Source organism: Ovis aries, chromosome 5 (assembly GCF_016772045.2).
Source record: "Ovis aries strain OAR_USU_Benz2616 breed Rambouillet chromosome 5, ARS-UI_Ramb_v3.0, whole genome shotgun sequence".
In the NCBI taxonomy this organism is placed as follows: Eukaryota; Metazoa; Chordata; class Mammalia; order Artiodactyla; family Bovidae; genus Ovis; species Ovis aries.
The window spans coordinates 79,389,890-79,402,584 of NC_056058.1; the positions used below are offsets into that span (position 1 = coordinate 79,389,890).

The 12,695-nt window shown below is 38.6% G+C and overlaps 1 long non-coding RNA gene across 1 annotated transcript in view; it reads left to right on the forward strand.

Annotated features, from left to right (window-relative positions):
- The window catches only part of LOC132659902 (uncharacterized), a 33,238-nt gene extending 21,811 nt beyond the window's left edge, over positions 1-11,427 (forward strand). Inside the window, exon 2 of the long non-coding RNA XR_009600919.1 lies at positions 7,324-11,427. This is a non-coding gene — a long non-coding RNA (uncharacterized LOC132659902). The remainder of the gene's footprint in view (positions 1-7,323) is intronic.
- Positions 11,428-12,695: the final 1,268 nt, after the last annotated feature.

Here is a 12,695-nt window from a genome sequence, read left to right on the forward strand (position 1 = left end):
TTTAGCATTAATACAATGACATGATCTAATACAAAGTGTACATTCAAATTTCTCTAATTGTCCCAAACCTAATTTAGCTTTTTTCTCACCTAGATCTTATCAAGACTGTTGCATTACATTTGGTTGTTATGTCTTAGTCTTCTTTTCCCTAAAACAGTCCCTCGACTTAAAAATCTTTCACGACATTGATATTTCTGAAGACTCCAGACCCATCATTTTGTAAAATGTCCCATAATGTATTAGCTTATTTCCTTTTGGTTGGATTCAGGTTAAGCATTTTGGGGAAGAATACTGCATAAGAGATGCTTCCTTCTTAGTGCAGAGCAGGAGAAAGTAGTTTCATTATTGGTGATGTGTTGTTTGATCACTTTTATCTCTCTTTTTTTTTGGTACACTTCTCAAGTGAATAATTTTTTTTTAAAGGAACCTCACAGAGATGAGACCAATGTCTCCATTTATTGAGTGTTTAGTAAACTGAAATGGTGAATAAGGTAATTATTTTAAAAAAATACTTTAAAGTGGTCAGGTTTCAATTATCTGGATATTTTCATTAAAACATTTTTATTTTTTATTTTTTTTTTTTCATTTTTTTTTAAATTTTTATTTATTTATTTGGCTGCTCTGGGTCTTAGTTGTACCATGTGGGATCTAGCTCCCTGACCAGGGATCGAACCTGGGCCCCCTGCACTGGGAGCTCAGAGTCTTAGCCACTGGACCACCAGGGAATTCCCCATTAAAACATTTTTAGTATCTTAGGGAACAGAATTATCTGCAGAGTTGTTTCAAATCTGCAATTCTCTTTGTTCACACAGATCTGGCCACCTAATGGCATCTATTATCTCCAATTCACAGATCAGCACAAAATTCAAATGGCTTAAAAGAAGCACAGTATAGTGGAAAATACAGATTCATCTAGAGTCCAGAGTAGTCAAACTTGTCTCATCCCCTTAGCAAATCACATGCTTTTCCTGGGCCTCAATTTTCTCCTTTGTGGAACGAAGAAAGAGGACTTTAAGATCTTTAAAATTCTCCTATTTTAACAGTTCATTCACACTTTAGTTCACTATCAAATATACCGTGGATCATTGTGACTCCTAACTTTAAATGCTTATGACTTGTGCAAGATCAAATTAGCATTATCGTTTTTTTTCTGGTGGAAATAACAGAATTTTAGTAATAAGGAGTTGTGGAAATTATCCCTTCAACTTCCCACATGATGTGGGAAACCCATCCTATTGGGCCATCTGGACGGCACTTGAACACTTTAGGTTGTGTGGGAGTGATCCTGGAAAGCAACCTGTTCATGTGTGGGCTCTCTTAAGTTCTGCCTCAGCCGTTTTAGGTCCTGCCTGATGATTGACGATGCCCTCACTATCTTAGTTTTCTCAGGCTGTTGTAACAAAATACCACAGACTGGGGAACTTATAAACAACAGAAATTTACTTCTCACAGTTCTGGAGGCTGAGAAGTCCAAGATCAGATGCCAACATGGGCATGGCCCAATAAGAGCTCTCTTTCTGGCTCTTAAGTATGAGCCTTCACTGTATTCTCACATGAGGGAAGGCAAGGGATCTCTCTCAATTCTCTTTTATGAGGACATTAATCTCATTCAAATTGAAGAATTGATGCTTGCTTTTGAACTATGATGTTGGAGAAGACTCTTGAGAGTTCCTTGGACTGCAAGGAGATCAAACCAGTCCATCCTCAAGGAGATCAGTCCTGAATATTCATTGGAAGGACTGACGCTGAAGCTGAAACTCCAATACTTTGGCCACCTGATGCAAAGAACTGACTCATTGAAAAAGACCTTGATGCTGGGAAAGATTGAAGGCAGGAGGAGAAGGGGACTATAGAGGATGAGATTGTTGGATGGCTTCACTGACTCAATGGACATGAGTTTGAGCAAGCTCCAAGAGATGGTGAAGGACCTGACTGAGCGACTGAAATGAATCTCATTCAAAACCCAAGGCTCTGCATTTATGACCTAATCACCTCCCAAAGGCCCCACCTCCTAATACTATCACATAAAAATTAGGATTTCAACATATACTTTTTTTTTCACTTCAAAAGCTAGACTTTAATTTTTTAGAGAAGTTTTAGGTTCACAGCAAAAGTGGACATGAAAGTACAGGGTCCCATATGGCTCCTGCCCCCTCGCATACATAACTTCCCCCATTATCAACATCCCACAACAGAGTGATATACTTGTTACAACCAATGAACCTATGCTAACACATAATAATCACCCAAAGTTCATAGTTTACATTAGTTTCACTCTTAATGTTGTACATTCTATGGTCAACACATGAATTTGAGGGCAAGACAGAGATATTCAGCTTGTAAGCCTTCACCTTCTCTTGACTTCAGGCATCCTTTCCTTTACTCTCCTTCAACAATGCACCTGTGTGTCTGTACCTGAAACTCATAGCTCAGCTCTTCTCTGCCTCTGAGATCTAGACTTTCAGTTTTCTTGCCTTAGACCATCCCTTCCTCCCTTCTCATTGCTCTTGAACAACATCTGGATATAAAATCTCTGGACCTTTTCTTCCTCCCCATTGAGTCCACCAGTCCCTTACAACTATATTTATCTTCTGCCCAGCCTGGGCAATCACTTCAGTAATGCCCATACAACTTCCTCAGCACTCATAGCATTTCTGATTATACCAGGTCTACCTGAATATTTATTTGCACAATACACTTGCATAATATAAAACAGCTGTGCAGGAAACAAAAAATCAACTTGCGAAGAGTACTGTAGGGTAAGTGTACAGTTTCTAGAATAAAAATATATATTTAATGATATTGTAACCTAACCAAGCAAATACCACTGACCAAATCACATATTATTCATATAGAGTAATAATGGCAACTTTTCCGGGTGAAAATGAGACACCTGCCAATGAAATTGAAAATATTACGTATGTAATCTTAAGGACCTTAAAATATAGAGGGTTGCAGACATGTGAGGTAACAAATGTTTCCTCTGATGTGTACTGATGTGCTATGGTTAAAATTGGAGATGGAGTACAATGATTGCAGATCAAGAAATGTGACCCTGAGGGTTTGAATGTGTTTTTATTATATTTTTCAAGAGTAAATAAGTACACCATATTTCAAAACAACATGCTTTTAATGCTAATGTAAACCATGGGTGCCTTTCTTCATATTTTATTCCCAATAGATTTCTTTGCAAAGTCTTTATGTGAATAGTTATATTAGAAATCAGAATAAAATATTGACACAAGAAGGACTCTTAGAGATCATTCAGTCTATTAGCAAGGGAATTGAGGCCCAAAGGGGCAAAATCACTTTTCCAACATTGTATAACTCTGGTGATCCAGCCAGATCTAGAGCCTGGTTTTGAGGTCAAGTTATTTTCCCAGTGATTTTCAAGCCTGTCTGTCTAGGAGCTTGAGGGGTCTCTGGAGGCATGTTAGCACTCCCTTGGAAGTGAACATTGATTGTTTCTCATCTTCTTAAGCTAGCATCCACTACTTTTGAGTGTCTTACATTTTGTGGTTCTGCTTAAAAATTTGAACTAGGGAAAAGGATTCCAGTGTTAAAACATACATATTTTAAAAAATTGGTAACCAGGCCTTATTCATTCAAATGGTAATTGAATTTTCCCCTATAGCTAATTAAATGCTAATAATAATTAAATAGTCAAGATTAGTATTATGTTCTGGATTATATGCATTTCATATGTTTTATTTAAATAGGTTCTTTACATAAATGCAACAAACATGTTTCTACAGACAAAGATGCAGATCAAATTTAATAAAATCCTCTCTTTTGCTGTCTTTGAAATCAGCAGCCTTCTCCTTGATTTTGCCAGTATGCTACCTGGCTATTTCAAAATGAAGAGAAATAAAATAGACACTGTAAGATGAAATTTTAAAAAACAAGCAATTTTAGGTTTCTACAAACTACCCACACTCACCTAGTGGGAGTCTGACATGTTGCTATGTATACATGGCTAGAAACCTGTCAGATTCATATTTCTATGTAAAGAAATTTATTTTCACAGCTCTATTCCTTCTCAAGAATGTCTTCCCAAGGAATTATAAATATTGATTGAGATCAGATTAATAACAGCATACATTTTCCTAAGTGTTTTGCATATTACAATTAATAATGAGTCCCTCAACATTCCGGTGACTGTAGCCATGTTTTCCTGGGTCATACTTTCTCTGAGTGTTCTGGATTTCTAGTTAACCGGTATTTTAGTACCTGAAAATTTCCAGTGATCATTTCATCCTTCCTTAATCCTAAAATGTATTTGACTACCAAAATGAATTTGAATAGACTATTAAAAAAATAAAATCCAATTTCTTGAAGTGGTTATTTTCCCCACTAGAACAAACTCAGCTTGCACAGTGATAATTCACAAATGTTTTGAATTCCAGTTATGAGCTTCTTTCCTTTATTAGAGCAATTAAGATCCAAGAGAATGGAAGCATGTTTCAAAAATATCAGGAGCACAGATTTCCCTTAACATTTTTTTAACTTTCACAGAAAATTAAGATTTTCTGAGCTATAATTTTTGCTTTTTTGACAGTCTAATAGGTGTATGACTTTCCTCAATATAGCTGTTTTTCTTCACTACCTGTGGTGATGTGGTTGTGATATTAAAAAACCAAAGGCGTGCACTGAACTCTGGCCATAATGTTTCCAAACTAATCCAGCATGAGGGAAGAAGTGATTAGAAAGGTGACAGTTTCCAATGGAAGATGGATAAGCTATTTCTAGAAACTACCATTACTACTGAAAAAACTAATTGCTTTCCTCCCATTTTTAGAGATTTCCACCAGTTCAGGAAGGACAAAGTGTGAGGAAACTTCACCTTGTTGCAACTTACCATGTTTCTTTCCTAAATTGTGGAGAGCAGAGAGCACTGGATCTCCAAAGCAAGTTTTTGAGATGACAGACTAACGTGCTTAAGAGAGAAACTATGAAAGTGTTTCTGTGTCTATGAATAATTAGATCAATAACTCACTATTGATTTGATAAATATTATGGGGTGCCCACTATATGGCAGGCACTGAGTTGGACAAAAACAAAAAATATAGAGTCTTTGCCCTGGATGGGCTTCAGATGTGATGTAAGTAGTAATAATCAGTAAGAAAAATTACTATGGTAGTCCCAAGTGAAGGAATGCCTCAGATATCAACCTAGTGCCCTTTTAGGGCTTTGCAAAATTTGTTTTAAATCAATTCATGCCTAGAGAATTCTGTGGACAGAGGCTACAGCCCATGGAGTCACAAAGAGTTGGACACAACTGGGTGACTTACACTTTCACTTTCATTTTCTATCAAACCTTATATTAGGCTAGCAGTTTATTATGCGTATGGCAGATATATTACCTATTTTTAAGTTCTACAAAGCTCAGTATAATATACTAATAATACATCATGAGATCTTGGAATATTTGGGCTGATGACTGAAAGCAAGAGCCTCAAAGCTATCCTAGTGACTGTATTCCATAGTGTAGTATCGCGGAAAGAAGATAGGCTTTGATCTAAATCCAAGTTCTTCCAGTTATTAATTGAATTAGCAGGAGCAAGTCACTTAAGAATCAACTCCCACCTGCTAACTCAGATGAGGGCTGTGCAATTTGCCCTCTGTTCATGTTATATCTCGCTGATAGTTGCCTTTACATAATTCCCTGTTTTGATAAAGCTGGATCTAAGTGGTGACAAATTGCTTTTTTATAAATCCTATCTCTTCAGTTCCCACTGGTTCTAGCCAGAGACACACCGCCTCATGATTCCACTGAATATTCTCTGAGAAGGAACATTAGTTTCAGAAGGAACATTATCTGAGGACAGCCTAGAAAGGCAATGACAATGTGCAATGTGTATTAGTTCAGACTTTGAATCCCTACTAAATTTTAAAAAGTGATCCGTCTTAGGGCTTATTGGTTTTGGCACTTTAAAAAAGCTTTCTTTTTCCTCCCTTACAATTTTAATAAATTATAACAGCATTTTTGTCATGCCAGACATCAGATAAAATGAACACATTGGCAAAAAAAAAAAAAAAATCCAAAAGAATAAATTAATACAATTACAACTTCGCTCTCCTCCCATTCAGTTTACCCCATCTTTCAGTCTGGTTTCAGATATTAGTAAGTAATGGAATAATACACAGGAAATGAAGAGCCCCTCCCCTGCCCTGTAAATCAGAAAAGTCATTTACAGGAGCTGAGTGAATGCAGGGAGAGGTATGTGGTAAGGGAATTGAACCTTAATGGCCCCTCAAGAGTTATAACATCTGTCTCTCTGCCAGTCTGCCCGTCTCTCTCCCCTCACCTTACCATCTTTCTCAGTATTACACCCCACCCCATTCTCTTTTCTTTTTTTCAGTCTCTTTCTCTCTGTTTCCCAGTTTATAGATCTCAGGGGACTTCCCTGGTGGCTCAAGGTAAAGAATCCCCCTTCAATACAGGAAACGAAAGAGACTTGGGTTTGATCCTGGGTCAGGAAGATCACCTCAAGAAGGGAATGGCAACCCACTCCAGTATTCTTGCCTGAAGAATCCCATGGATGGAGAAGCCTGGTGGGCTGCAGTTGACTTAGCAATTGAGCACACACCCAAGCTGAGGACCTATTGTCTTACTGAGAGGTGGTCTCTGTGTTTCAAACATTTGAGTGAAAAATTTCTCCCAAGTGCCTAAGATACTCCTTAGGGTGAATTTTCCCTTTTTTTGACAGTGGATGCTTGGTTACTGGTCCTTCCTGGTGGCTCCTGTTTTTGATCTGTGTCAAATTCTGCAAGATATTAATTGTATGATTCAACTCTATATTGCCATGAAAGAAGTCAGAGTCATGAAAATAATCAAAATTTGAAAATAAAAATATCATCAGATCATTGTTTGGAATGTATCTCCTGCTGCTAAGTCGCTTCAGTTGTGTCTGACTCTGTGCGACCCCATAGATGGCAGCCCACCAGGCTCCCCTGTCCCTGGGATTCTCTAGGCAAGAACACTGGAGTGGGTTGCCATTTCCTTCTCCAGTGCATGAAAGTGAAAAGTGAAAGTGAAGTCGCTCAGTCGTGTCCGACTCTTAGCGACCCCATGGACTGCAGCCCACCAGGCTCCTCCATCCATGGGATTTTCCAGGCAAGAGTACTGGAGTGGGGTGCCATTGCCTTCTCCAATATATCTCCTAGTTATATTCAAATATGGCCACTGTGGTAAACTGAGAGTTTTCAAAATTCAAGCAAGAAAATGGATAGCTCTGTCAGGTTCTGAAGCAAGAGGTATAAGGAGTTACCATTCTTTTTTAATCTACTTTCTACTATGTCTTTTCTTTCTTCCAACTTCAGGCTAGGAATGAACTCTATCACTTCTCAAGATACCAGCGATCATCTAAACCTTCTTCTAAACTTTGACTGTACATTTGGAATCATCTGGGAAACCTCAAAAAAAATTTGATTCTGATGTGTCTCCCGGAAATTATTATATCATTGGTCTTCAGTAAGCCCTGAGTATCAAGATTTTTAAAGAAGTCCCTGATGTTATAATACCAAACCAAAGTTGAGAACCATTGACGGTTGTGGAAGAAGTTGTGAAACAATGATGGAAAAACATGTCTGGTGGGCAGATCACTTTGTGAAATGCTCTGCAAGTTATGGTATAGTTTTGGCTGCTTTGATAGAAATCCAAAATAAGAGTGGCTTAAACACTACAAAAGTTGTTTCTTTCTTATATCACAGACTGAGGTAGTAGACATCGCTGCTTTGAGAAGTTATTAGAGACCCAAAGTTTCTTTATCTTATTGCATTGCCCTCAATCACATGGTTCAAAACAACTCACCATTATGTCCACATTCTAGTTAGCAAAATGGCATACTCTTTCTTTTTAAGGAAATAACCTTTCTTTTTAAGGAAATAAATGGTTATGTCACTTCTACTCCCATCCAACAAACCAGAACTTAGTCATAAGGCTTGTTGCAAGGAAAGCAAGGAAATGTGAGCAGTTATGTAGTCTGACAAAATGTGGACTTTTATTATTTTGAGGACAAAGGAGGAAATATTGGAGGGAAATTGGCATTCTTTGCCACAAACATCTTATTTGTCTTTCCAAGGTAAAGTATTAGAGGTCCTGACATAGTTGGATTCAGCAGGAGGGAAAGAATAAGAGAAGAGGAGAGAACTCTGTGGATAGAGAGAGTGAGTTCAATGTTCAAAGTGTTGGAGTAGGAGTCATCTAGGAGTTGGCCTGGGTGACTCAAGTAGTAATAGATGAGATTTCCAAAATAAAGGAAGTGCAGGGACAATGGGACTACAAGAAGTTACTTGAAGCCACTACACAGAAGGCTGTTGTTGCTTGATCCTTCACTGTAAACACTGTTGCTTCTCCCATCCTATGTATTTAATAACAAAAATAAAATGGAGCTATTTATCAGGTCATATTCTGATCCCCGGAAGGGCTTGTAAAGAAATACAGCACAGGATTGCAAAAACTTAGTGCTGAATGAGGAATTTACACTTTGCTTTCAAATACAGGCCACTGCTGGTGGGCATAGAACGCTGGGTATGTTGATCACTAACGTGATTTATTGCTGTCCCTGTGTATTCAGCTACATTCTGTGACCTTTCTTCCACAGTGTCCTCTGCCTTGATAAAATCGCTCTATTCTATGTCAAGTCTTTTTAATTCTTTTTCTGAATCAAGTAAGAAACAATTTCCAGTGCATTCAGCTCTAACTTTTTTTGCTCATTGTTTATTCCCTGAAGACTGAATAATACCTTTAGAAGTTGAAGAATTGTAAACTGCTGCTTTGTACACAGTGTCTTTTTTGTCCAGATTTTCAGTCTGGCCTCGAACGAACCTTTTATTTTTATCTTTTTTACACATGAGTTTTGGGTGTTCAATGTCAATCACTTGGGTCTGCAATTAACCATTTGTATCCCCCAAACGGTGATACAAATGGTGATACCATTCCCTGGTGGCTCAGCTGGTAAAGAGTCTGCCTGCAATGCGGGAGACCTGGGTTAGATCCCTGGGTTGTGAAGATCCCCTGGAGAAGGGAAAGGCTACCTACTCCAGTATTCTAGCCTGGAAAATTCCATGGACAGAGAGGAGCCTTGCAGGCTGAAGTCCATGGGGCAAAGAGTTGGACATGACTGAGCAACTTCCATTTCAGCCCCCAAATATGTGAAATCATCTCATTGGGCAATTGAGGGATAATTGTACATACTAGAAAGAATGGTAATTAATCAGTTAAGCACAGTAGTATTTCAACAAAAAGGGGAAGGGATGCCTTAGGAAAGGACCTAAAACTTTAGCCCATGGTGGTCCATGCATCTACCCATCCAAGTATCCATCCATCATTCCATTAAAAATTCTTGCAAAGTGTCAGTCTCTATAGAACTCACTAGGGTTCAAAGATTATTATAAAATGTTTCCAGTCTTTGAAGAGTTTATATGTCATAACTTGAGCAGACCCAGTTTTGAGGAAGGAAAGGAAGTTTGTCAGGAAGAAAGGAAGGAAGGGAGATTATACACAAACTGTGTCCTAACTACTGTGCCAAGCTTTACATACATCATCTCATTAATTATCAGGACTAAGGAAGACAAAGGCTATATCACAATTTAGTAGAAGAATATAAATGCATAAATAACTGTAACCCCATGTACTGTAATAAGAGTAGGAGCCTAGGATGAAGAAAGAAAGTTTCACAGGGGAGCCCGAATTTCATCTGGGTCCTGATGAATGGTCAGGAGTTGCCCAGGGAGAAAGATGGGAAGGACACTGTAAGTGAAAAGGACAATGTGCATGAAAGCATAGAAATGTGAGGAGCAGGGCAGGTTTGGATGCTGCTGAGGGGCTAAGTGCAAAGAGGAGAGACTGGAGAGAGAGACTGGGACTCTGCATGTCAAGCTAAGGCATTTGAATTGTATTCTGTAGGTAATGGGAAGCTAGTGAAAGTTTATAAGCATGGGAGTAACATGATCAGATTTATGTTTTGAAAAGATGACTGGAAAAATAAGCAAAGGGGGAAAAAGACTAAATACACTCATTTTCACCAAGCAAATATTTATTGAGTACTGTCATATTCCAGGCATCTTCTAGGGGCTGAAGATCATTGAGCTATTAATAAATAATCAAAGATTCTTGCCCCCATGTAGCTTTAAGGAGGGGGCAGGCTATAAACAAATATATGTATATAATCACTGAGTGGTAAAAAGTTCTATGGAGAAAATAAAAGCAGGTAATGAAAATAGATACGTTCTTTGCAATTGGTTGACCATTTCACTCCATATATATTGTAACTCCCATTGGGAAGGAAGGGGACATTTGAGCAAAGATCTGAAGGAGGGGAGAGTAAGACATGCAGATATCTGTAGGAAGATAGTTTTAGGCAGAAGGAATAGTGCAAAGCCCTTTGTATTACATGAGAGCTCTGAAAACCCTAAGATGACAAAAGAAAGGGATTTAAGACTTAGTTTTCCATATTTATATGAAGGAGGCATTGCCCTAAAGAAATACTGATCACCTGTTACATATCATTCAGAACTTCTACTCACTTGTCTAAAAGTATGCGACAGGATCTTCTTTTATAGATCATTGTTGTTGTTGTTTAGTCCCTAAGACATGTCTGACTCTTTGCCACCCCATGGACTGTAATCTGCCAGGCAAGAATACTGAAGTCAGTTGCCATTTCCTCCTCCAGGGGATCTTCCTGATGCAGGGATCAAGCCTATGCCTCCTGCATTGGCAGGCGGATTCTTTACCACTGAGCCACTGGAGAAGCCCAAGCCCTTCAGCAAATAAGCAAGATGAGTGAAATTGAGAATGTATCTGGCTGATCATGGTCTAGCTGAGTGCATTGCACACCCAGAGATAAAAATGAAGACAGAATCTGGAATGAGATCATTAGTGTATACCATCCTGAAACTTTAGTCAGACCACACACATATATTTAATGCACTGAACACACCTTGAAATGCCTCTCAGCCCCTAGGGAAAAAAGTACTAGAAAAACTCAAGGGGATGGTGGGGAGGATGCTGCATGATCCATAATGTTGTCAATGTCATAATTCATCCTGAACAGCAGAATAAAGTTAATAGAGAAAGTTCTTTAGTGCTTGTTCAGCTGCCTGCCACCCAACTCTGTGGCAGAAAAACAAGGCGGAAATAGCTATATCATTATAGAATATATCAAAAATAAATTATAGAAATGTCTTCTATATAAGGAGTAGTTCCCTGTATTTGTTTGAAGTATCAGTCTTTAGGATTGTGTGTTTGACCACTCAATGCCAAAAAAGAAGTAGACAATATTGTCATTTTTTACAACTATTGTCATTTTAATAATTAATTAATGTAATAGTATGAGTCAAAAATATTGAAGACAAGAATTGAAAAGTGTCAAGAAAAAAGAAGAGAAGCAATGTATTTTCTAGAGTTCAATAAATAAAAAATTGCCTTGGGATGAACACTGAATCTATTTATAGCATACATAAAGGAATATCTCCGGAAGTCAGCTATTCTATCTGAATTTTAAGTGTTATTTTTCAGCTGAGAGAATTTCATGGTTTGTAGAAGAATATTTTCATCCCAAATCTATGTACCTTTACCTCCTAAAAATTTTTCCTAAACTTTTCCAGCATTTTGCTACTTGGTTATGGAATCAAGAACTTGGACAATTCATCTAAAATCTATCAAATATTTATTTAGATGTTAAATACCTTCTGTGTTTAAGGTGCTGACTGGGCAACATACAGTAGGAAATGTAAACTGAGGAAAATCTAGTGCTTCCTCCCAAAGACCACTGGAGGCAAAGTGAAAAATGATAGTAAGATGATACAGAATATGTTCAGTAACCGGAAGGTTCAAAGGAGAGAGAGAAGACCATAGGTTAGATAAATCAAGGAAGGCTTCAAGGAAAAGCAATATATGACCTAGAACCTTGAGGCCTTGATGGATGGATAAGATTTCCATAGGTAGAGATGAGACTGTTATGAGCCGACTGGGGAAAATAGTTCAGGGCAAGACAGGACTTGAGAGGAGAGTTTCCTGTTTTGCTGGGGCAGGCTGTATGTACTTGGGAGTAGCTGGACTAAAGCTGGAAGGTGAGCAGCAGTCATGGAGTCTCTGGATTTGGATGTCAGCCTGCAGGCTGGACTCCATTCAGTCAGCAGTGGGGCTCCATGGAAGTGGGTGGATGTGACATGATGCGATATGACACTGCTCTGTTTACGCTCTGATGCCCAGGCTGTTGTACTCGCAGTCACCTGCTCAAAGGGCAAAGCTAGTTCTCCAGCCCAGGGGGAGAGATTGGTACTATACTACAGATTCACTTAGACAGAGTGTGGTAGGGGGCACTTAGGTACGTTCCTCTCACTCCCCCAGGGATGATCTAGGTGCTGAATGTGGTCTCTGTCTTGGCTATTTAAGAGTGATTTGAGCTCCTGAATATTTTCAGAAGTGAGGGAAAAAGTCATTATCAGCCACAAGTAATTTTTGTGTGAATTTAAAATAAGCTAAATAAAAATTTTAAAAATACCTTTTTAATTCACCTACTAGATGAACAGCAATAGTTTTGCCCTGCTCTAGATTGGTGGTAAGGGAGAAGGCAATGACACCCCACTCCAGTACTCTGGCCTGGAAAATCCCATGGACGGTGGAGCCTGGTAGGCTGCAGTCCATGGGGTCACTAAGAGTCGGACACGACTGAGCAACTTCACTTTCA